This window comes from Lepisosteus platostomus, chromosome 3 (assembly GCF_059453375.1).
Source record: "Lepisosteus platostomus isolate fLepPlt1 chromosome 3, fLepPlt1.hap1, whole genome shotgun sequence".
NCBI classification, from domain to species: domain Eukaryota; kingdom Metazoa; phylum Chordata; class Actinopteri; order Semionotiformes; family Lepisosteidae; genus Lepisosteus; species Lepisosteus platostomus.
The window spans coordinates 2,981,793-3,005,335 of record NC_142613.1 but is presented as its reverse complement, the minus strand read 5'-3'; the positions used below and the strand labels follow the sequence as shown (position 1 = coordinate 3,005,335).

The 23,543-nt window shown below is 55.3% G+C and overlaps 1 protein-coding gene across 1 annotated transcript in view; it reads left to right on the top strand.

The window, feature by feature from the left end:
• The first annotated feature begins 1,299 nt into the window (after nt 1–1,299).
• ccdc120a (coiled-coil domain containing 120a) overlaps nt 1,300–23,543 on the top strand; it is a 54,573-nt gene continuing 32,329 nt past the window's right edge. Inside the window, exons 1-2 of the mRNA XM_088623848.1 lie at nt 1,300–2,780; nt 6,574–6,678. The gene's annotated coding sequence lies outside the window, so the exon portion shown is untranslated. The remainder of the gene's footprint in view (nt 2,781–6,573; nt 6,679–23,543) is intronic.

Below are 23,543 nucleotides of genomic sequence, written 5' to 3'. Positions count from 1 at the left end.
GATCTAAGCCACACCAGGTGCAGTTCAAAGTTTAAATGTACACCTGAAGAGAAATACTTTAGCTCATTGGTTCTCATCTCTGTATCTGCTGTTTTTTTTCCAGCTGGTCCCCTCATCAGCAGTACTAAATACTGCCACGGTTTGCTTGTTTAGACTTTTTTTCTGCACTCAGTCCTTGGCTTCAAAAATACCCCATTGTAAAGAGCATTGTTTTCAGCAACCTGGAATGAAAGAACTCTGTGCTGTTTCTCTCCAACATTGGAGTAATTAAGAGTTTGCTCCCCTATAAACAGACGTTAATAGGTAATCAACTGACCATGAGCAGTCAAAGGTGAGCACAATGTCAGACCCGCCCACATTATGTACTGTAAATCTAGTCCCAAAATCCCCACAATGTGCCAGAAGTGGAACAGCTCCCAGTTCTACTGGGAGGGAACTCAATTGAGTCCAGTACATGATCTCCTGTCACAGCCTCAGGAACTGCGACCATCTCTAAGAATAAAGAATTTCTCATGTGGTGTCTGTAAATACTTACCTGTATGTTTGTTAAATGTCACCGTAGCACTGTCCAATGGTAGCACTGTTATTCATCGATCATGCCAATAAAGCTATTTCAATGGAATGGAAATTGTGTTGGACACGCCCCGCGAGAGGAGTGACACGGATACCGACACACCCACAATGGGCGTGTCGTGTTATTGGACCCGCCCTCAGAGGGAGTGGCGATGCACCAGACACGCCCACGGTGAGTCCGTCCAGCTGGTCGTATCTCAGCTGGCACAAATGAGGGCGGTCCTGGACGCTCGTTGGCACAAAGCCTATACCAAACACAAATCTCATTCGGCGTTTGAAGAGCTTAAAGCAAATGTAAATAAAGGCCTAAAACAGAACACCAAACGAAATCCGTATATACCTGAAACAGTACATGTGCACGGATCTAGAGAAGAGCGCACAGCCCAGAGATGCTCCTGGCGCCACAGCTCACACGTCGCGTTCAATCAGCTCTGAACAAACACGACAGTTGCTGGTGTTTTTTCCTGGCGTGACGTCTGATATTCCAGGGGCCGAGGCAGCGGAGGGGTTAACAACTGCGTGCGGGGCTCACGAGCCGCTACTACTGTATTGACGAGCATGGCGAGCGCGAGCGGGGAGCGAGACGCTTGAGCGCGAGACGGACTGAGAGAGAGGGGGGGGGGGGGTGCGCGCTCCTGGATGTGTAAATGAGGGCGCGCGCGTGCGCGTGCACGTGTCGTGTGTGTGTAAAAATACGAGCGTGTCAGAGAGAGAGAGAGAGAGTGTGTGTGTGCGCGCACACCGCTGTCTGATCTGGAGACGGAGAGCCGCACACTGACGGGCAGACGGGATGGGATTACAGATCCTGTGAGTGTGTATTTAAACGTGCGTGTGCGCACGCTGAAGAGATCAACCCCTTCGCGGTGCGGCTGGGGGCTGTTCCGGGGGGACGGGCCGAGGAGGCAGGTTCGGAAGGAGAGCGGCAGCGGGCGGATGGGCAAGGGAACCCCGGCTTGACTGCGCGACCCCCGGTTCGAGAGCTGGCGCTCCGACACGCCGCCGCCTCTGCACCCCGGGGCCCGGACCGGACTGGGAAGACGCGGGAGCTGGCCGGGGGAGAGGGGCTCTCTGAGTGGGCGGGGCAGGAGCCGCCACCTGCGAGCGCCGGAGGGTGCAGCAGTGTGCCCGACCCATGCGGGACCGGGGCGCCGGGCTGGCCGCCTCTGAGCCCGGGGAGCGGAGCCGACCTTCCGGCGTGAGACTCTGCCACCTGCCCGGCCAGCGCGTCCGCGGACCCGAGCTGGACGAGCGCACATCTGGCTCACGCAGGGACGCGTGACTGCATGTCTAGGCAAGGCGCCGTATCTGGCGGCGACAGGCGTTTTCCTCTCCCCGACTGAGAAGGCGACTGGAACCCGCACCCTTGTCGCCGGGCTGTGGATCTCAGACGTGCGTCCTCCGCAACTCCCGCACGACAGACACGGTTATTGTTGTGCGGACAGACGGTTTCCGGACCCGAGCAGCATGTTGCGCGCCGCCAGGACGAGCTGCCCGCTGGTCCCTCCGGCTCCTCGCTAGGAGCCGCGGCCGGTGTCGCTCCCGCCTCGCCGGGCGGTTTTGGGTTTTTCTTTTTTTCCGGCTCTCTCAGGGGCTCGGTTCCAGCCCGCCCGCCCCCCTTTCCCGCGCGCCCTCCTGCTCCAGCGCCGCGCGGTTCATTCCCGTGACCGGGGTGTTAATTGGGCTCGGCAGCGCCAGTGTGGGCGGCCGGCGCGGTCCGTGCTGTCCTCGGGCCCGAGTGTCCGGAGGGCTGCAGCCTCCCCGTCCCCGAGGGACCGGCCCCGCGGCCCCGGAGAGGCAGGCGGGCTGACGGATGCTTTTGGGGTGCAGGTCGGTTCACCCCCCGCCTCCCCCCGCCCCTCCTCTCCTCTCCCCCCGCCTCGACATCCCCGTTTTTATTTTCCAAGGCTTTCTGAGCCGGAGGAAGATTTAAGACCTTCCTCGGCTGATCCCTGAGGCGCTGCCTTCGCCGCCCCTGTTGCGCGCAGGAGCGACACTCGGGGCGCGTCTCTCTCCGAAGGAATTCCGAAGTTTTCCCGATCGATCATATCCGGGGGTGCTGGCGGGAGTAGCAGAACAATTGGGCCGCGCCTGCCCTCGCCCCCCACCCCTACCCCCCCGTGGCGAGCGGCTGTCGTTGGCGGAGGTCTCCCCTCAGTCCGGGGCGCCCGGAGTGACCACAGCAGCGGACGGCGACGCCTGGACCACAGGTACAGCGCTCTCGTCTTCCCGGGAGAGAAAAAAATGTGCTGGCGTCTGTTCGCGCAGTAACCTTTCCTCGGTGTTTTCCTGGGAAGGAATTCAGAAATGCTAGGTTGTTATTGCAGAGGCAGTAACGCTTTTGAGACCTGCGAACGCACGCCCGTCAGACCGGTGTTTGCAGCGACACAGCACGAGTTGGCGTGCGGTATGATTGTACTGATTGCACTCACACGAGTGGGTGTGGGGGTAGTGTCTGTGCGTGTGCCTGGTCCCGCCTTGTGGATCGGGCCAGCAGTCCCTCGTGGGCCCAAATGGTGTTGAACGGAGCCTCGGGCTATCCCGAGACGCTTTGGAGCGCGGCTGTGAGGGTGTCTTCGGTCACGTGTGGGGGCTGTGTTTCCTGCAGGGGGCGTGAGCACCTCTCCCATTGCACACCTGATGGGGTCCGTGCCGGGTTTTACCGTGAGCCGCTATTAAAACGTCACACCGGCCGAAAAGGCAACATTGGTTCGTGGATGTGTTACTGGAGAGGCGCTCATTCCTGGACAGGGAGGTTCCTGGGTATCCCGAGACAGCAGGCCACTTCCCCGCATCCCGAATGTCCCCTTAGATCACGTGTCTGTCTAGTCCGGTCTGGTGAAAACAGCACCAGCCTCAAAAACAACCGCCTCCAACACCAGGTGCTGGGTGAGCCCCCGCCCACTCATGGGGCGAGCTGGTGCGGACTGCGGGGGGCGCCGCCCGGTCCTGGTCCTGGAGAACCCCAATCCAATCCAGTTCCTCTTACGGGCCACCCTAACTCTCCTGTGATTTACAGGGCAGGAGCAGCTGGGAGTCTCAGGTGATGTTTCTATGAGCGGAACGCTGGTTCCTGAGGACTGAAGGATATTCTGAATTTATTTTTATTCCAAAGGATGTTTAATTTGGGCAGCGCGCTGGCGTTGTGGTTACCATTGCTGTCGCACAGCGCTGGGGTCCTGGGTTCAATTCCTGGGGCGCTGTCTGTGTGGAGTGTCCCGTCCACTGTGTGAGTGAGTCCTGTGTTGGACTGTGTCCTGTCTAGAGTCTATGTGTGCTGTGTTGGACTGTGTGCTGTGTTGGACTGGTGTCCCGTCCACTGTGTGAGTGAGTCCTGTGTTGGACTGTGTCCTGTCTAGAGTCTATGTGTGCTGTGTTGGACTGTGTGCTGTGTTGGACTGGTGTCCCGTCCACTGTGTGAGCGTGTCCTGTATTGGACTGACGTCTAGTCCAGGGTGCAGTCCTGATTTGTGCTCTGTGCACCTGGAACACGATCTGGGCTCCTCTGAGCCCGACCAGGAGTGAGCAGCGGTGCTTCTGGCTGAGTCCTGGCACCTCCAGCATCGATGTGCAACCTTGGTGTGGCTTCTCTTGCCACTGATGTCATCGATGAGGCCCAGAGCACCGCTACGCTCCAGTCTGGATCTGCCGTTGCTCCATGTTCAGCTGCAGGCCCAGGCTGGGGTGTGAGGGTGTGGAAGTCCTGGGATGGGGATGCTGCACGCTCTGGCAGGCCGGCGCTGCGTGCAGACCTGGGGGGCTACAGGCCTGGGGACGGCGATAATTAAGTCCAATTAAACCGCTAACTGATTGAGTTAAGAGATGAAGGGCTTTGCTGGGCTGAAGGCAGATGGCCCGGTTTCTCCCGGGGGCCGGCAGGCTGGGGGCAGGGGGCGTCTATCAGTCCTCGGCAGGAGGGGCAGCGTCAGCGCGGAGACACCACATGGCCACAGGGTGGCGCCGTCGGGGCCCCTGGGGTTCACCAGATATCCTGCCTCCCGTCAGGCCTCTGCACTACGGGTTCCTGGGACCCCAAACTGCTCTGGCCATTCCCAGAGGTGGAGCCTGGTCATCTTTCTCCGTGATTCCAGGTTAGCGTTAGGATTCAGCTCTGAACGTGGGATCTCCACCAGGCTAAGAGCTGAGAGCAGTTGCAGCAACGGGCAAGTTAATCAGGCTCTCGTTTCAAAGGAAGGCTCAATGGCGCAATCGATAGATGCCAGCAGCTATATCACCTCTCAGCTGCTGTGACTACAAAATGGTTGAGCTGTACCTGCTGTGGGTGTGGCAGTGGGTGTGGAGCTGTACCTGCTGTGGGTGTGGCAGTGGGTGTGGAGCTGTACCTGCTGTGGGTGTGGCAGTGGGTGTGGCTGTGGGTGTGGAGCTGTATCTGCTGTGGGTGTGGAGCTGTACCTGCTGTGGGTGTGGCAGTGGGTGTGGCTGTGGGTGTGGAGCTGTACCTGCAGTGGGTGTGGAGCTGTACCTGCTGTGGGTGTGGCAGTGGGTGTGGAGCTGTACCTGCTGTGGGTGTGGCAGTGGGTGTGGAGCTGTACCTGCTGTGGGTGTGGCAGTGGGTGTGGCTGTGGGTGTGGAGCTGTACCTGCAGTGGGTGTGGAGCTGTACCTGCTGTGGGTGTGGCAGTGGGTGTGGAGCTGTACCTGCTGTGGGTGTGGAGCTGTACCTGCAGTGGGTGTGGAGCTGTACCTGCTGTGGGTGTGGAGCTGTACCTGCTGTGGGTGTCAGTGGGTGTGGCTGTGGGTGTGGAGCTGTACCTGGGCTGTCCCAGTGACCCGCTGCAGGACTCCTCCGCTCGCTTAATAACCGCAACCGTGTCATCGCCATGGCAGCACAGGTGCAGTGAGGTGCCAATCACAGCTGCTGCCCTCCTCATCCCACTCCGTCTTCCTCAGCGGGCAGATAGCTGGGGCACCCTGGGCGGGTACCAGGGTATCCACCCTGAGTGGCTGATGCACGTGGAGCGGGCGACCCGCAGGTCTGTGTCGGTCCTCTCGCCCCGGAGCTGGTGGTGTGGGGGGGGGCCGTGTCCCACTGGTTAAACCGCCCCAGCCCCAGATGAGAGGCTCAGGCAAACCCACAAGTGCAGGACAAAGAGCAGGGGAGGAAGAGGTTCCAGCCGCAGGCGCCTGCTGGAGCTCCTAGCGGAGGGAGGGAGGGGAGGACGGATGGGAGAGAAAGAGAGGGCAGGAAGGAAGGAGAGGGCGAGGGTGAGGGAGCGGGAGAGGAGTATAATTAGAGTGCACTCTCCTTCTCCAGCTCTCTAATTAGACATTCAGGGCAGCACGCGCCTTCCCACTCGAGGCTCTCTGAATATTTTAATCAGAGCCCAAATCAAAGTCTTTTTTCTTCTCTCTCTCCTCTCTCTCTCTCTCTCCCCCCTTCTCTTCTCGGCATCTGTGTTTTTTTTTTAATGTGGGACAGGATGCGTTAGAGGAATGTGGGGCGTCTCATGCATAATGCAGCCGAGCTCCTGTACTGCAGCTCCAGCCTGAGAGCCGTCTCCCGTCTCCTCTCCGCCCTGCGCAGCCCAGAGTCGGGGGGCTTGGCTTGTGGGGGGGTGTCCCTCAGGGGTCCATAAGTAGCCCCGATGAGGGTCTGCCTGGTGCTTGACCTTGCCCTGGGGTCATGAGATCAAGTCCGGGCTCTGCTACCGAGTTATTGTGTGCTTGGGGGGTTTTCCATTGGATACGAAGGACGGAGCACAAGGGAGGCCGGTGATTCTCCTGGAGTCGCGCATGCCGAGTGAGTGGCACAGCTGGGGTTTGAACTAGGAACCTCCTGGTAATCACACCTTTACTTCAGCTCTGTTGGGCGGCTGATGTAACAGATGGGCTCAGCTGGGACAGCCTTTCGCGTCGCGTTTCAGCCAGCGCGTCTGCGGGCAGAATGAGCCCAGTTTCTTTCTTATTCCTTTTGCAATTCTTAGCCGGGCTCCCCCGATAAATCTGCACGGTGCTCAGTTGCCCCTCTCTCTCTCTCCCCCAGCCAGCTGCTGGGACTGTGATGCCGAAGAGCTCCGCCCTGCTGGACCCAGCCCGTCACCTGGCGTTCAGATCGACTGGCGTGTGCTGAGAGGGCCCAGGCAGTGCGGTAAGACTGAAATGTGAATCAGCCGCAGGAAGGGTGGGGAGTCTGCGGAGCCTGGGGTCAGCGTGGTGGTCTCTGTTGCCCACCACTGCAGCCTGGTGCTGCTGCTGAGCGGTGTGAGGGGCGACGAGGGGGCTCTCGAGGGGCGACGAGGGGGCTCTCAAGAAGTGCCGAGGGGGGTGATTGCTGTGGGGCTCAGGCTACTCCTGCAGACAGTGGGAAAGATCTGGCTGTACTGAAGCTTTCTGGTAAACCATGGATTTGTGGATTTTTTTTAATTAACCCATCCCGCAGGCCTTTTTAACGGGAATATTTATATGCCGGCCATCAATGTTTACTAATTTCTTTTCCCCTTCGTACTTCAACCTGAACCGCCAGGCTGCAGATTCATTCACTTCCTTAGCAAGAGCTCTGGGACAGTTTTTACAAGAACAGAGTTCTCCACGATTCGCTTTTTAGATGTACGAAGGATTGTTTTTTCTCAATAGTGATGATGATGGAATAAAATATCCTAAAACAATGACACAAGCGTGAGGAGTTTATGTGCCGTATGTACATGAACCCTGGGATTTGTATTCACACTCTCTCCTGGGATCTGTGCAGTACATTACGCCACAGTAAATAATAAATAATAACAGTACACCAGAGCTCAATGACATACAACAGGCAGTACAGGACAACAAACACACCATACGTGCGTGGTGGTCAGGTGAAAAGTGCCGAGGAGCTCTGAGGGCTGGGGCATTGTGCAGTTTGCTGTTAATGACGCACACCGCCGTAGGGTAGAAAAGGAATGAATGATCAGGGCTTCAGCAGCAGCAGACTAAGTTAAACAAGTGTAGCAGAGCTAATTCCACATCTGGGCTCGTGACAAATATTTGATTATTTCGAATTTATTTGGTGCCTTTCACCCAAAGCACCCATTTATCCAGCTGGGTGTGTAACTGGAGAAGATCAGGGTGAAGTGCTTTGCTCAAGGATATAATGCTGTATCTCGCCAGGGATCTGAGCCCACAACCTCCCAGTTACCAGTCCAGAGACCTGCCCGCAGCAGCTCAGGGCCACCTAGGGGGGGTTGCCTGCACCCCTGAGGGAGGGGGGTTCCCTTTGGCCCAGGGTGAGGGCTCAGCATGTGGAGCGGCTGTAGAGTCTGACGGAATCTCCACCCGATTGGGATTTTTATGCGTTTCACAGAGCTTTCCTTTCCTGTTGTGCGTCACTTCAAAAGGCTTTATTGAGCCATTGGGCTGAAATTCCTGCTCCATCTGTGCCTCCTGACTGCAGCTTGAGGTCTGAAGTGAAACTCAGTGTGTTGTTCATGAGGAAGAGTCGGCACATGTGTTTAGAACATGCAGCCCATGACAACCAGTCATGTCTGCAGCCTGACCCCTTCTGATGAGCGCAACGTGTTGAGCTGTCCTGATCTGAAACTCACTGGCTTTATGTCTTTTCTGCAGCCACTAGGGAGCGCTGTTCTGCTTCAAGAGCCTTGCAACTGAGTAGCTGCCTGATCTGTATGCAAAACTGAATGGTGCTTTTTTTTTTTAAAACAGGGTGCTTGTCAAACACTTCTCATTGAAGTCCTCCCAGGAGTTTACATCCAGTTTTAAATCAATAACTGAGCATGTTTCTGCAGTGCTGGGCTGCAGTGTGTTGAGTAGCTCAGTGTCATCATGGGCTGGGCTGTGGTGAGCTCAGCTGCAGCATGTCAATGTGCTGGGCTGAGGGGTGTTCTGCTTGTCAGTGTCAGTGTGCTGGCCTGTGGCATGCAGGACTGCAATGTTTTCAGAAGGCTGGTGTGCAGGGCTGAGGCGTGTTCAGCATGTCAATGTGCTGGGCTGTGGCGTGTTCAGCAGGTCGGTGTGCTGGGCTGTGGCGTGTTCAGCAGGTCGGTGTGCTGGGCTGTGGCGTGTTCAGCAGGTCAGTGTGCTGGGCTGTGGTGTGTTCAGGAGGTCAGTGGGGTGTTCTGTGGCATGTTCAGCAGGTCAGTGTGCTGGGCTGAGGTGTGTTCAGGAGGTCAGTGTGCTGGGCTGAGGTGTGTTCAGCAGGTCAGTGTGCTGGGCTGAGGTGTGTTCAGCAGGTCAGTGTGCTGGGCTGTGGCGTGTTCAGCAGGTCAGTGTGCTGGGCTGTGGCGTGTTCAGCAGGTCAGTAGGCTGTTCTGTGGCATGTTCAGCAGGTCAGTGTGCTGGGCTGTGGTGTGTTCAGCAGGTCAGTAGGCTGTTCTGTGGCATGTTCAGCAGGTCAGTGTGCTGGGCTGTGGTGTGTTCAGTAGGTCAGCGGGCTGTTCTGTGGCGTGTTCAGCAGGTCAGTGTGCTAGGCTGTGGTGTGTTCAGTAGGTCAGTGTGCTGGGCTGTGGCGTGTCCAGTTGGTCAATGTCGGTGTGCTGTGCCGTGCTGTGCCTCCGAGTGAGAGCTTGGCATTGCCACAGGGAAAGGGTAAAGGTCACAGAGCAGCGAGGGTGCCCACAGTACCCTCCCTCTCTTGGGGTGCTTCACTGTGCGGAAGACCAGTGACCCCGACAGCCCTTCTCAGAGTCACAGGTCCTGCTGGGTCCTGCAAACCAGTGTGAATACACAGACGACACAAAGACGCTGTCTCCCACAGCAGGTTCAAACCTCGATCTCACGCCGCCTGTGCTGAATAACCCTTCCAGACGCAGCCTTCAGTAAAACACTGTACACATAATGAAGCCACCTGAATGTGGCGCTGAAAGCAATCTCTTTCTCTCCCGTGCCTCCCTGAGCTTCCTCTGAGTGAATGAGCTGCAGCCCTGTGTCTCTTCACGTGATTGCAGCTTCTACACCTCAACACACATTCGCACGCCGTCGGATACCTCTGCTCGGTTTCCCGTCTCTCCGTGCTGCAGCAGCCTAGTTCCCAATCCTGGAGCAGGGAGCACGGGAGCAGAGCTGTTCCACCGACTGGCTCCGATTCCAGGTGCCCGCCGTCATCTCGGGTGGCCTTGTGCTCCGACGGCGCCCCCGGCAGGCTGCGGGTGACAGCGCAGTGTGTGCCTGTGGGCTGGCTGGACGACCCACACGTCTCATATCTCTGAGAGGCTATTGGCTGCACCGTCTTGGCCAGCTGTGGGGCTATTTTTAGAGGGGATTTTCCACGCTGTTGCCATGCGGCGCCGGTGTTGCCTGCTGTTGCCCGTCTTGCCTGGTTTCCCCCCTCCTCAGCCGCGCGGCTCCCTGCTCGCTCGGGCAGAAAGATGTAGGTCAGGTCTGCGAAGCGGACGCCTCCGCGCGCCCCGGCGCAGACCCTGCCGGGGGCGAGGGCCGTCTGGGGGGCGCGGGGCGCGTTCGCGCCGTCGTGCCCGCGCTCTTCTCCGCGGCGTGCGCCGGGCCCCGCGCCCCCCGTCTCCGCGCCTTCCTGTGTGCAGATCCTGCACACTCTGTCCCGCTATGTGCCCACAGAGCCACAGCTCCCTGCTCTCTCCTGGACGGCTCCCCTGATTCTCTTGCTCTGTCTCGTTCCGGCTCATGCTGTCCTCGTCTTCTTCTTCTCCTGTCCCTCCCTGCCTGTCCTTCTCTCTCGGACCCCGTCGGGGCTTCAGCATGGCGCTGGACGGACAGGGCGGTCCCGCAGCAGGAAACCAGGCCCCCGAGCCCCTCTGTCCGAGATCCAAGGATCGGCAGAATCACTGGGTGTTGACGAAGCTGGAGTACCTGTGCCCCTGTAGAGTAGAGCAGAGGAGCAGTGGGGTTCACTGCCACATGTACGTGTTCGTATTGGAAGCCTTATTCGCGCCGATCTCTCAGGACAGACGACACAGTGCGACAGACAACACCGCCCAATCTAGGCAGTGCAGTACAAACGCCATGAATGATAACAACCAGAACAATTAAAAAAACAAACCTGGCAGTCCAAGCTAGAAGTGCTCTGGAGTCCGCTGTGTACGATGGGTGCTGCAGGGGGGGAGGAGCTGTTCTCCAGTCTGGGGGTCTGTGCTTGAACAGTGTGGTTGAGCTCGCCAGGGCACAGGGGGCAGAACAGTTTGTGTCCGGGATGGCTGGGATCCTGAATGAGGGACTGGGCTTTATCCACAGTAGGAACAGCGTTCCTCTCCGCAGTCCACACTGCCCTCCAGGCGATCTGGGCCACACCGCTGCCCAGCTGTGCCCAGGGCTCCCTGAGAGACGGCCCGCCAGGAGGCGGAGGGCATCCATCACTTTCTACAGCACGGCCTCCCTCCGGGGAGGGGCCGGGAAAAAAACGAACAGAATAAACAAAAAGGTTGTTTTGGCCAAGATCTGTCGGAGCAAGCACAATCCGCCCGCTATCTTATCTGGGGAACGCGGTGTTTGCGCTGCGCGGGGGAGAGCTGGCGGCCTGGGAACTGACTGTATCAAGGGCACAGCGCTTTCCTGTCCCGCAGAGCTCCTTCACGGAGCCGCGCTCTCGTCAGGCCCCTCGTGATCTCTCTCATGATCCGCGCCGCGAGCCCGCGCATTCCAGAGGTGCTTAATCCCAGCCGGAACGGCGCTGGGGAAGCCGGCACAACGGTCAAGCCACTCGGATCGGTGCCGGCCCATGTGTGTTGGGTTTTTTTGGGTGAAGAAGTCATTCGTTTACATTTTTTCAGAATGAAACAAGAGGGTGTCCCCCCACCTCAGCCCCACCTCAGCCTTTGACCCCGGAAGTGAAATCTCGCAGCCGTCAGCGGCTGTCAAAAAAGAAAAGGGTCTTGGATTTTCTGCCGTTCTGCCTCTTTGCCAAAGGCGAAAGCTGGGAAACGAGCAGGCGAATCGACCGCGACAGCGCTTTGATCACAGTGAATACTGAGCTCATTGTCATGCGGCGCGAGCTCCTCTCCTCGCTGGTCAGAGTCCTTGAGCTGGTCCCTGCTGCAGGGAAGATTGCAGCGGATTTCTCCTGGTGTTGACTGAGCCCCTCCAGGACAGCCAGCCCCTCCAGCGCAGGGCCGCCGAGTTCACTGCAGCTGTTGCACACTCTCCCGGCGGCCTCGCTTGTGATTAAAACCGAGCGACACAGCTCTCTCTCTCTCCCTGCATCTGTGGGACCCAGTGCTTCTGCTTTGTCTGGGCCTCATCTTCCCCACTTCATCCCAACACTAGAGGGCCGTGGAGTGCAGGTCCATCCTGGGTGCTGCCCAGCTGCCATTCTGCCCCTGCAGGCACCATACACTCTGAGGGGGGGGGTCTACACTCCTACAGTACCGTGGGCTCGTTCGTGATCGAGAAGTCAGGTCCTGGCTACTTCAGTGTCTCATCCAGAGCACACTGCCTCCTTCAGCAGAGTGTACTGGGCCATTGGTTTTAAAATTCTGCTCCAAGAGGAAAGAGCGCCACCTACTGGTCCACCAATACCACTTACAGAAGTGACCTGGTTTTCCTTGAAGGCCTGCTGTCCCAGCACTGACTCGATCCTGCCTCGCTCAGCTTCTGAGATCCGACTTGCTCGATCTACAGGGTGGTGGTGGTACTGCACCAGTTTGTGGTAAGAGCACCAAGGCACCACAGAAACACACCAGCCACGAAGGCGGATGGTGAAACTATTCCCCTTTGAATTCAAGGAAATCCTGAGGTTACCTCAGCGGGGGAGAGAGCGAGCGCGGAGCACCCTCCACAGGTCCAGGATCTGGAGAACACAGGGGCTTCGCTGTCCCTGCCTGCGGTGGAGTTCTCCGTGGTGAATCGGGAAGGTTTCCACTTCGTTTCGCACGAATTTCCCCTGATTTAGCCACGCTCTCCTGCGGGTTTTAACACGCCTGCTCTGTGATGTGCTCTGCTGGCTGCTGACAAAGCAGGGATTTACTACGGGGTGGGGGGGTGCTGAGGAGGGCGGAGCAGCACTGCTGGTGGCTCAGTCTGCTGCCAGCCCCAGTGGGAAGCATTGTGAAAGCATGATGAAAGCAGAGGGCGTATGGTGGAAACAAGGTACCTCTTCCTCCGCCGATGAGGACGGTTGTCTTAGGAACAAGTGATTGGCTTATTCCAGGCTGAAAAGAAAACACAACGTTTCAGCTGTGGAGCCTTCGTCGCCTGAAATAACATCTCTGACAGGACACCAGTCCATTAAAAGAGACACACACACACCCTTGACAGGGCACCAGTCCATCACAAGACATACACACCCAGGACAGGACACCAGTCCATCTCAAGACACATGCACCCAGGACAGGACACCAGTCCATCACAAGACACACGCACCCAGGACAGGACACCAGTCCGTTAAAAGAGACACACACACACCCTTGACAGGGCACCAGTCTATCACAAGACATACACACCCAGGACAGGACACCAGTCCATCACAGGACATACACACCCAGGACAGGACACCAGTCCATTAAGAGACACAGGCACCCACCCTGGACAGGACACCAGTGCATCGTTCTTAAGCACACTTGCTTTCATATTTAAGTCTGTTTTTAAATCAGATTAAAAAAACAATGACAAAAGAGCCTTTTTCTTTGAAGATGGTGTCAAGGCCCAGTAAAAGGCTGCTCATCACGCTGACAACAGGAGCAGTCTGGGCCCTGACAGAGAGACCCCATTCCGTTGTGCTCACAGCCCCCTTCTTTCTGCTCTTGAATTCCTGAGCGGAGCCCGGAGCCGCCAGGGTCCGTGCGCCCGTGAGTGAGTCTCGAACTGCGTGTACAGACACGTAGACGCCCAACCCCCCCCTCAGTCCAGGGCCTCTGGGAGTGTGCTCTGTGATCCTGCAGGGAAGGCTGCTCTTGCCCCGTCTGGAGCAGTAGGCAAGATGCACGGTGTAAGATTGCACTGCCTTTTACACAAACAAGAGGTTACCTAGTTGAACCTTGCTGCTGCACATTCCTACTGCCGTCCGGGTCCTTGGTATATGATCATATCACAGTGGCCCTCGCTGCAGGTTCCTAAGGGTCTGTGCTTCCTCTTCGTACATGAAGTGCTTGTTGGGGGGTCAATCTCAGTCTTGCCAAAGACATAGGAGAGCAGACAGAGTTAGGCGAACTGTCCTATAACTACACCGACTGCCGGCTATTCCATTCTTTTGTGACTACTACCACCCCCACCAGTGTGCAGCCCCACCTGGATGATGCGCCAGTCCTCTCCCCACACAGCAGCTGTCAGTGGGGAGGAGAGCAGAGGGATGAAGCCAGTGCAGAGAGGGGGGTTATTAGGAGGCCATGACTGGTCAAGGCCAGGGGCTGAGGCTGGCTGGCTGAGCTCCTGAGCTGGGGGTGCCCCCTCTGGGGTCCAGCTGGCAGTACCCCCCCGTGTTAACGCCGGCCGCAGTCCCCTGGCACAGTGCCACTGCTCCTCCTCTCTCCCGTCTCCCGGCTGCAGTGACCTGGCGCGGGCAGCCTGCCTGCGGTCTGGACCGCCACACCTCTGAGTTTCAAAGCCAGCTTTCATCTTCACAGGGACCTTTCATCTTCCCCATGAAACAGAAGTACAGATAGAGGACCTCCGAGCTTGGCGCTGTGAGCGCGAGGCCTCCGGGTCCACCTGCCCGCAGCCCTGATCAGGGCACTGTGTGAGAAAGCAGCAGCAGCCAGGGCTCACCCAGAGGGGATGTGGAGATGTGTAAGTGAGGGGTGCGCTGTTGCTAAGGGTCATGGCTTTGAATCCAGAGCATTCTGTGTGGAGTCTGCATGTTATCTCCCCCCTCCCTCACATGTGTCTATGCAGGTTTTCCTCCAGGTCCTCGAATTTCTTCCCACAGTCCAACGACTTGCTATCCGAAAGAATGTGCATCTCTAAGCCGCCCTCGTGTGTGTGCGTGTGTGTGTGTGAGAGAGTGTGTGTTCCCTGGGTGAACGCCTGTCCAGGACGTGCTCTCTGTGCCTGCTGGGCTGGGCTCTGGCTCACTGTGACATGGGGGATACAGGAGGAGTGCTGACTCAGGAGGCGGTGTGGTGTGTGTGTGTGTTTTTTTTACTTAAGTGAGCTCTTTTGCTTTGAAAACCACACTCCTTCCTGTCTTCAAAGCCTGCACACGGGGACGTGTTCTTACAGCAGGGTTTGGCTCTGCCTCCGCTGTGCTGGCTGGTAACGTTTTCTGCCCCCTTATTAATTCTGTTTCAAGCTCGTTTCCTAACTAAAGCCGTCCAGTTTTTTTTTCCGGGCCCGGCTTGGGGAAGGGAGGTAGCTCTGGCTACCGGATCAGCTGTTAACAGCACACGTGACCCCCCCAACCCCAGGCTGTGCTTGGCTCCTGCTGTGGGTTAACTGCTGGCTGACCTGCCCCCCCCCCATGTTAACCCCAGGATCTTGGTTTCTGGCACTGGGTCCCCACTGTAGGCGTGTGTCGGTTCTGCTGTGGCTGTGTCCCGGGCACCGGTGATCTCCGGTTCACGTTGGCTGAAGAATGGAGCCCATGAGTGGGTCAGTGAACCAGGGGCACTTCCTTCTCCACGGAGAGCAGACACGTTCCACAGGTCTAGGAGGTTTCCACCACAGGTTTCCTTTTTGGTTGGCCCTCAGATCCGGGGAACGGGCCGAGCCCTTGGCGTCCGAGGGACACCTCCGGTGCGGGGTGCTGCTGGGGAGGTTCCGGGCCTCGTTCAGGTGCACCGATCTGGTTTAATCCTCCGCTCCGGGCAGCAGGATCCGGAGCACGCGATGCCGAGCTGCTGACCCTCGTGCCGGAGCTCCAGCCTTTCATCTGTAAGCCCCCCGGTTTCTCAGGGAGCCGAGAGCCACATTCCCTCATTCCTCAGAAATCAGGAGCAGGTGCTGGTGGAAGTGTGACTGGGGAGCAGAGAGGAGGAGGGGAGCGGGGCTGGAATCCACAGGCAGGACTCTGCACAGACTGGGCTCTCACACTCGCACACACAAGTGACACCTGAACACGCACACTTAACACTTAACACTTGAACACACACACCTATAACCACAAGCACATGTATGTGGAACACTTGGACACAGAAGCACACACAACACCTGATCACACAAGCACAAACAACGCTTGAAACACAAGCACAAATACCACTTAATCACACAAGCACACACAATACTTGAAACACAAGCACAAACAACACTTAATCACACAAGCACACACAACACACAAGCACAAACAACACTTGAACACACAAGCACAAACAACACTTGGACGCACAAGCACAAACAACACTTGGACACAAGTCTGTTTTTGTAGGGCAGCTCCTCACTGTCTCTCATTCTGCTTCATTTACTGTCTCAAACCCTGCTCCAGTGAAACTCCACACTGAGGTGAAAACAGACACAGAGCAAATATTTGTGGCCTTTTTGATTTATGAGAAGATGTTTGGCTCATGAAAAAAGCCTTTTTTTCCTCTGTGAGCACGTCCCCATGTTGTGTGTTTGTCAGGAGCTGCGGTCTGCGTGGGGGTACCGTCTCAGCATTTCCGCAACACGTCGGCACCCTCGGACTTCTCTTTTTTTCCTGGGGGTTTGTGTTCGGCCCCTGTGGGTGAGGCTGGCGGGTCAGCGAGGATGGGCCCTTCATGCCCGCTCTGTGCCACACTGACTTTACCCACCATCTGCCACCTGCCTCCTCAACACGCAGCTCTGCTCTGCGCTCGACATTCACTGAAGCTCAGGAGGGCAATAAAAGCCAAGCGGGGCATTTCTGATGTGTGGCGAGGGCAGGACAATGTGGGCTGTTTGCCGCACTTCAGTTGTGTGGCACAGAGGTCAGAGTCCTGGTTGTGGGTTCAAACGTCAGGTGAGACACTGCTGCTGTGTCCTTGAGTAAAGTACTTCATCTGAGCTGCTCGGTTTGCAGTTGTATAAATGTGTGCAAATGTGAGCTGCTCTGGATAAAAGCTTCAGACACGTAAATTGGAAACAATACAGAAAATATCAATAAGAAGATCCGGATCCTGTTTAATATACCCCATTATTATCCCCTGCACAGCTGACATCACTACAACCTTTTCTTCGCCTACGGTAGAAGCTAGAAGGTCAAATCTCAATCTTTTCACACTGGAGGACACAGGTACAGCGGAAGGGTGGGGCCTTTCTGAGCACAGGCTGAGCTCTGTGATCACGGGTTCGATCCCGGGTCATGTCTTTATCCCCGAGATGCAAATTGCCACACCCAACGGGCAAAGCCAAGTCTCTCCAACCAGCAGCTCCTGAACGTCACCGGGCACCTGTAGGCTTTGAGTGGTTGCTCCTCCAGGGGACGCTGTAGAGCTAGCTCGCATCCGGACAAATAGATAATAGATCTGCAGGAGGAGATCTGTCACTCTCCCAAGGGGTCGCAGGAGTCGCTGCTGGAGAGAAAGTCAGAGATGCCAGATTGGGTTGTAAACAAAAAATACAAATAGAGATTCCAAAGCAAACAGGTTCCTCTGCCCCATCTTACTCCTGGTTTCTTGATTCTAGAACAATCTGACAATTTCGGCTCACAGTTTGGTAACTACAGGCCTGGCCTGTGTTTCTGCTGTTCTGGGTCAGACCATGAATTCGGTATAGAGTTTGTTGTGGAGATGGGTGGGTTAGCAGTGCATTCTGGGAGTTTTCCCCAGGGTTGGCTCTTGACCAATCCCATGCGTGCACAGGACAGAGCGCACACCTCACAGCCAATCAGATCGCACAGAACCCCCAGACTCCCTCCAGCCGCTCGGTTCTCTTGCGGCAGCAGGCCTTAGTCGCTCAGTGCCGTCCGATCAGATCACGGCGCCTTTATGCTGATGATGGGGAAACCCTCATGAACGTTGAGCTGGGCTCCCAGAAGGGATTGGGAAGAAGAGGGGAGAGACTTCAGTGAGCCGAGAACTACCAGGGGAAAGTTTAAACTGAGGAGTTTCGTTGTGCAGCCTCGCATGCTTTTGATGGAGAAGGGCAAGTCTGTACACCTCGTGAATTAATAAAGGAGGGGGGCTGTGGAGGAGGGATTAGTCCAGATCAGGTTGGAGGGAAGAGGGCCAGTTGGCAGGAGACACAAAGGGCTGCAGTAAACTTGTCTGGATCGGCTGGTGCTTATACTGTATATCCCCAAGCTTTTCCTAGAAGTGTTTCTGGTTTACATTTCGCCATTGCACCAGGGCAGAAGAGCAGAATTACATTCAACAGAGAGATTCCACAGGGAAAGCCTGGCATGATGGCCCTGCTGGACAATGGCTCTGGTCTTGGGTTCTGACAATTGGCCACTGTAGCTGACGAGGGGTTTGTTGACACGGCATTTGGCAGCTCCACAAGCCCTTCCTCGTGGTTGGATCCTGTTTTCTTTTCTGTAGGTCTGTCTGTTGGGCAGCGTCAGCATGGTGCCAGTGCAGGGAATGTGGTCAGGGCTTTGTCACACTGTGCTACTGTCGGTCGTCTGTTTGGTGTGATGTCTCTTCCTGAATGTTAGGTTGAGAAAACGTGGAGGGGGTACCACTGATGTGTGTGTGTGTGTGGGGGGGGGGGGGGGTGGATGTTGTTGCTTTATCTTTGTTCTCTGTTTGATTTATTATGTTTAAAGAAAAATCTAATAAAAATGTGTTACCACTGAGAGGCATGGACGAAAGCACAGCTGTTTTTCTTGCTGTCTTGACTCTCTCTCTCCCTGTTAGTTTATTGCAGATCTCCCCCCACCTCCCCCCCGCTCTGCAGACAAATGGTTTACATTTGCTCATGCCGTTCCAGCACCTTCCCAGTGGGCCATAGCTGGAAGCCGTGTCGTTCATCCTCCCTACCTGTCCACTGTGGGTCAGAGGTCAGGGGTCAGAGGTCACAGCCCCCCCTCTGGGCTTCTTTAAGTGAAAGAGGGCTTGTCCTGTTCACCTTCTGTCTGCCTTTCTCATGTCACCAGGCACCAGTAAGCTCTGTCTGTAGTGCGTTAAGGATGCCTTTTAAGCATTATTTTTACCTCATACATCTCAAACAGCACTTTTCTGCTTTAAAAAAAAATAATTTACAGCGTGGAAAGAGGGAATGAAAAGGTATAAACAGTCTTAGAGGAACAGGGGATACGTATCAGCTGAGCAAAGGTGTGGACTGACCGATGACAGACTGGTCTGAAGCTGGCTGAAAGCGCTAAACAAGAGCCAAGAGTTTCAGTTTTGCAAACATTAGCTTGGCACTTGTAAAGCTGAGATATTCGGAAAGATTTGCCAGAATCATAAATCAGTCTGAGAATTAACCCATTAGGAGGCTGTTCTGGGGATGCTTGGTACCAAGACATACTGTATTAACACAAGACTATACAAGATTACACACCGACTTCGGCCCATGTAGCCCACTGGGCCGCGAGTAGCTAATTACTGGATGTGGAAGTGGAATTGGAATTGATTCCAGGATCTTTTCCAGCTTTCTTGAAAGAAGCCAGGATATCAATTTCAAGCATGGGAGTTCAAGACTCCCACAACCCTTTGTGTAAAGAATACCCCCCACCCACCCATTTTCTCTGTTTTAATTGCATTTGTATCCCCTGGTTTGTGTTTCACCTTTCATTCTGAGAAGATCCGCTGGGTTGCTTTTTTGATGTCTTTCGAGATCTTGAATAACTGTATCAGGCCGCCTGCTCAGTTCAGTTCCCTCACCCTGTCAGTGTAGGTCATTCCCTGAAGCCACAGGGTGTGTCTGGTTACACTGGACTGATTCCAGAGCAGGAGCATCCCTTCGGTGACGTGGTGGACAAATGTCTCTACAATGAGGTCTTACGATTACGTCGTACAATTTAAACATTTTCAGCAAATCCCTTTATTGACATTATATGCTTGAAATTCTGTATTCTAATTTATTCTTATTCATATTACATTGTATATCTTTTAAAAATAATATATCTATATACTGGAGTTTTTGTTTCTTTCCTTGCTTTGTCTAGAAGATGTAAGTGATGTCGACACGCACCTCAGTCCTCGTCGTGAAATAGACTCTTCTAGGTCTGCGTCTCCCGGTCTGCAGTTTGTGTGTCTGCTGCCTGTATTTAAGGACACGACATGCCCTCTGCCAGTTGTTGGCCTCGGTCCGGGAAATGATTGAAATGTGTTTGAGTTGCGGAGTCCTGGGGTCCCGGGGTCCCGGGGTAGGGGACACCCCCAGCTCGCTCTGTGGGCTGTTGGGGGGAGCCGCCGCTCAGGGCTGGGCTGGGAGAGGGAGGTCACTTGTGTTCCCGCTCATTTTAAACACCTGTGAGAATGCAGTTGGACATGGTGGGGGGTGGGAGGGGGGGAGCAATCTAAACATCATTAAACACAACAGATGGAAATCCCTCAGATTCTTCTCCCTCTCTGGGCCATTTTGTTCCTCCTGTGTCTCATTCCGTCTCCCCTCTCTCACCTTCTGTGTCATTTTTAATCTCTCCCCCGTCTCCCTCTCTTGACCTGCCTGTCCCTCCTCTTCTCTCTGGTATCTGTCCTGTGGAGTGACTGAGAGAGCCCTCTCCTGCGCTAGTTAGAGAGGTTTTATTCCAGTGAGCACGTCTGCCTGCCGCCTCTCAGTCTGTGCGTGTGTTGCATTGTGAGGGCCAGTCTCTTTTAAATGATTAAAGTGCCCAAATGATGCTTCTGGGGACTGTTTTTGCCCCCATGAGAATTTAATTTAGAGATACAGGTGTGTGTCTTTGCACTCCTGTGTGTGTCCATGTGTGAAGATCCCTGTCTCCACGTGTGTGCCTGTGTCTGTATTTATGCCCCTACAGTTTGTTTGTGTAGGAGCTCCAGTGCGTGTCCATGACCGTGTGCGTCAGTGTGTGCACTCTTGTGTGTGTCCTTGTGCACGTCAGTGTACGCACTCCTGTGTGTGTGCACTCCTGCGTGTGTCCGTGTGTGTCCTTGTGCACATCAGTGTACGCACTCCTGTGTGTGTGCACTCCTGCGTGTGTCCGTGTGTGTCCTTGTGCACATCACCGTACGCACTCCTGTGTGTGTCCTTGTGCGTGCGTGTCAGGGTGTGTGTATTGTGTGGGACGCTGGGGGATCCCACTGGTCTCTCTTTGTGTATCTGACTCGGTACAGCTGTGAAGGCTGTTCATTAAATTTGCATGGACCAAGCACTCCTTTCACTTCAGAGTGATAATCGCCCTGTCCTCCCTCTCGGCCCGCACCTCTCACTTGTGCTGTTTAAGCCTGGCTCTATTCAAGTACAGCCCCCGAGGCCAGGAGGGTGCTCAGGCCCTTCCACCCACCTGAGCTCTTAATTAGTTCCTTGGTCCAACTCCCCTCTGGGCCTGCTCAGGTGTGAAGGCCTGTCAGCCGGGCCGGAGGCGTGAGAGGAGCGCAGTGTGGCCCCCTGCCAGCGAAGGCTCCTCTGTGGCAGAATTGCAGGAAGGGGCTGCTGTTCCCACAGGCCCAGCTGGACTTCCCCCTATTCAAATTCCCCAGCTTCGCCTTTTCCTAGATCCTCTGGAGCCGCGTCTGCGCCCGACTCCTCACTCCGCTGGCTGCCTGTCAGCCGTCCACGCTCGGAGCTGCTCGGACCGGGACTGGGAATCGGCTCGCCCCGCTGGGGGCGTGTCGACGTGTCCAGCGCTGCTGGCCCACGTCAGCTGCCTGTTCGGATCGCTCCGAGGTCCGAGAGGACGTGCTAGTGCGGGGATTCTCCTGCAGGTCAACTGTCCCTGAAGACGGGCATCACCTGTGAGCTGCTGAGGGGTCCAGCATGCGATCTGCTCAGTTAAGAGAACCCTGGTCCTGGAGGGCTCAAGACTACTCAGACTGCAGTCCTAAATGATCTGTTAATTGCTCAGTTTCACACGTCACCTGTTTAATCGATCCCAGTGGTTCCAGTTCTTTAGAAACTCGTGATTAAGTGTTGACCTATGACCTGCTGGATTGGGGTTGGCCAGGGGCCAATGTTGGCGATCCCTGGGCGGGAGGGAACTTGCCTGTGTGCCCTTTGGTAAAGAGGTGAACTTGGTTCATCTGACCACTGCAGCGGGCAGTTTAACTGGACACAGTGGCCATAACAGGCTGCCCCGCTCCGTGCCTGGAAAAAGCAGCCAGTGGCTCCTGGCTTTCATCTCCTGCCTGGCCGTTTCTCATTTAATGAGCCTAATTGCTTGATTAACCGGAAAAGAAAATACAGCACTTCTGTCGGGACCCAAAACAGCTCTAGAGCCACCGTGCTTCGAATCAAGTGGCGTTTTTTTAATGGCCAAATCGTGAAAGCATGTCCCACAGAAATATTCCACAGGAACCAAAACAAATGACATCTCTGAGGTGAACTGACAGTTAGTTTGGAAGGACGCGCAGCCCAGAGAGTTCAGTCAGTGTGTTCGGATGGCATTCCTGTGGTTGTAGTAGTAGAGTAGTAGAGGAGTTGATTGCCATATGTACACTGGAAGGCTTATACACACTGATCTCTCAGGACAGACGACGCAGTACGACAGACAACACCACACCATGTAGTCGGTATGTTACAAAACGGTACATAATGAATAGTAACATCCAGAACAATAAATACATTGTAGAGAGCCATACACATGTGGAAGTGAGAAAAGCCCATGGCCATCCGAGTGCAGAGTGCAGAGTGCAGAGAGTTCTGTGAGCTGTTCAGGATACGCGCTGCAGGAGGGGAGGAGCTGTTCTCCAGTCTGGGGGTCTGTGCTTGAACAGTGTGGTTGAGCTCGCCAGGGCACAGGGGGCAGAACAGTTTGAGGCTGAGATAGTTGGGATCCTGAATGAGGGACTGGGCTTTACTGTGACAGCGGATGGTGAGAATCTTGTCATCCTCTGTGCCGTTGCCACAGGCCTCTGTAGTGCGTCTCTGTCGTGCGTGGTGGTGTGGCTGCACCACACAGTGATGCCTCTAGTGAGGGCACTTTCTCTGGTGCTGTGGTAAAAGCCCATGTGTAGCTGCTTCCCCACAGCACAGTTCTTTAGGCGTCGCAGAAAGTGCAGGCGCTGTTGTGTCTTTTTCAGACTGGCTTCTGTGTTGTTTCACTGCATCTCTCAACCCAACACGTTTTATCACAGGGCTCTCGGCTCTGGAGGATAGTCCCGGTGTTAGAGAGCCACAGAATCTGTCCGTTTTCACTCCCAGGTGAGAATAATGATTTCGAGTGGCTCCGATTGTTTGATTTGACAGTATAAGACACGTTCTCCAGAAATGCACAGCTGGAGCATGAAGTTTACAGCCTACAGTGCAGCAACTGCGCAGGGCCTGGGGTGGAGATCACAGCACCTACGCATTGCTGATGTCGTCCTGCACCGCACACACAGACAATGAGCCAGTGGATAACTCGGGGATTAGCCGGAAGAGAAAGAAAGTGTTAAATTGGGGGCGTGTGTGCGTATCTGTGAGTGCAGCCCAGGCCCACACACACCCCCGATGCTGCACGCACACGCCCTGTATTAACACTTTCTTGCAGTCTGTAGGCATCAGGCTGATTCCTCAATAATCCTGCGTCACATTTACTGGATCATTGGCTGTGTGTTAATGGGTGTCCCAGTGATTATCGCTGGGGGAGGGGAACGAGGAGTAGTGCTCAGCCATGCGGAGCCCGGTGAAAGAGAGATGTTTAATGTCCCGAGGACCGGCAGGCAGCGTGCATCAGTCTGTCACTGCCTGGCTCTCCCACAGTAAGGGGAGTCCTTCCAATCTATTCCGCTGTGGGAGTTTGGCACGCGCACCTCGTTAATTAATTATGATTCAATTAACCAGCGGGTTGCATTAAAGACCTGCGCTGAAGGAATCTGAATGGGACCGCGTCTGTCGTAAAGAAAGATATATTTCAGCGTATTGTCACCTGTCAGTCCACACATGAAGGCTTAAAATGTTAATTGTTTTGAAGAGTATCAGTCTTATGGAAGGGTGATGACTTTCTTACTTGTGCGTCACCAAGAATACGAAGTGCTCATCAGAAATACAGCAGAGGTCAGAGGTGCAGTACTGCTATTTTGGGATATAATGGCCATAGCGATGAGTATACCAGTGCAATTAGCAATATCAATGCCAAAAGCAACATTTATACTAAAGCCAACAGAGATAGCAATAGCAATA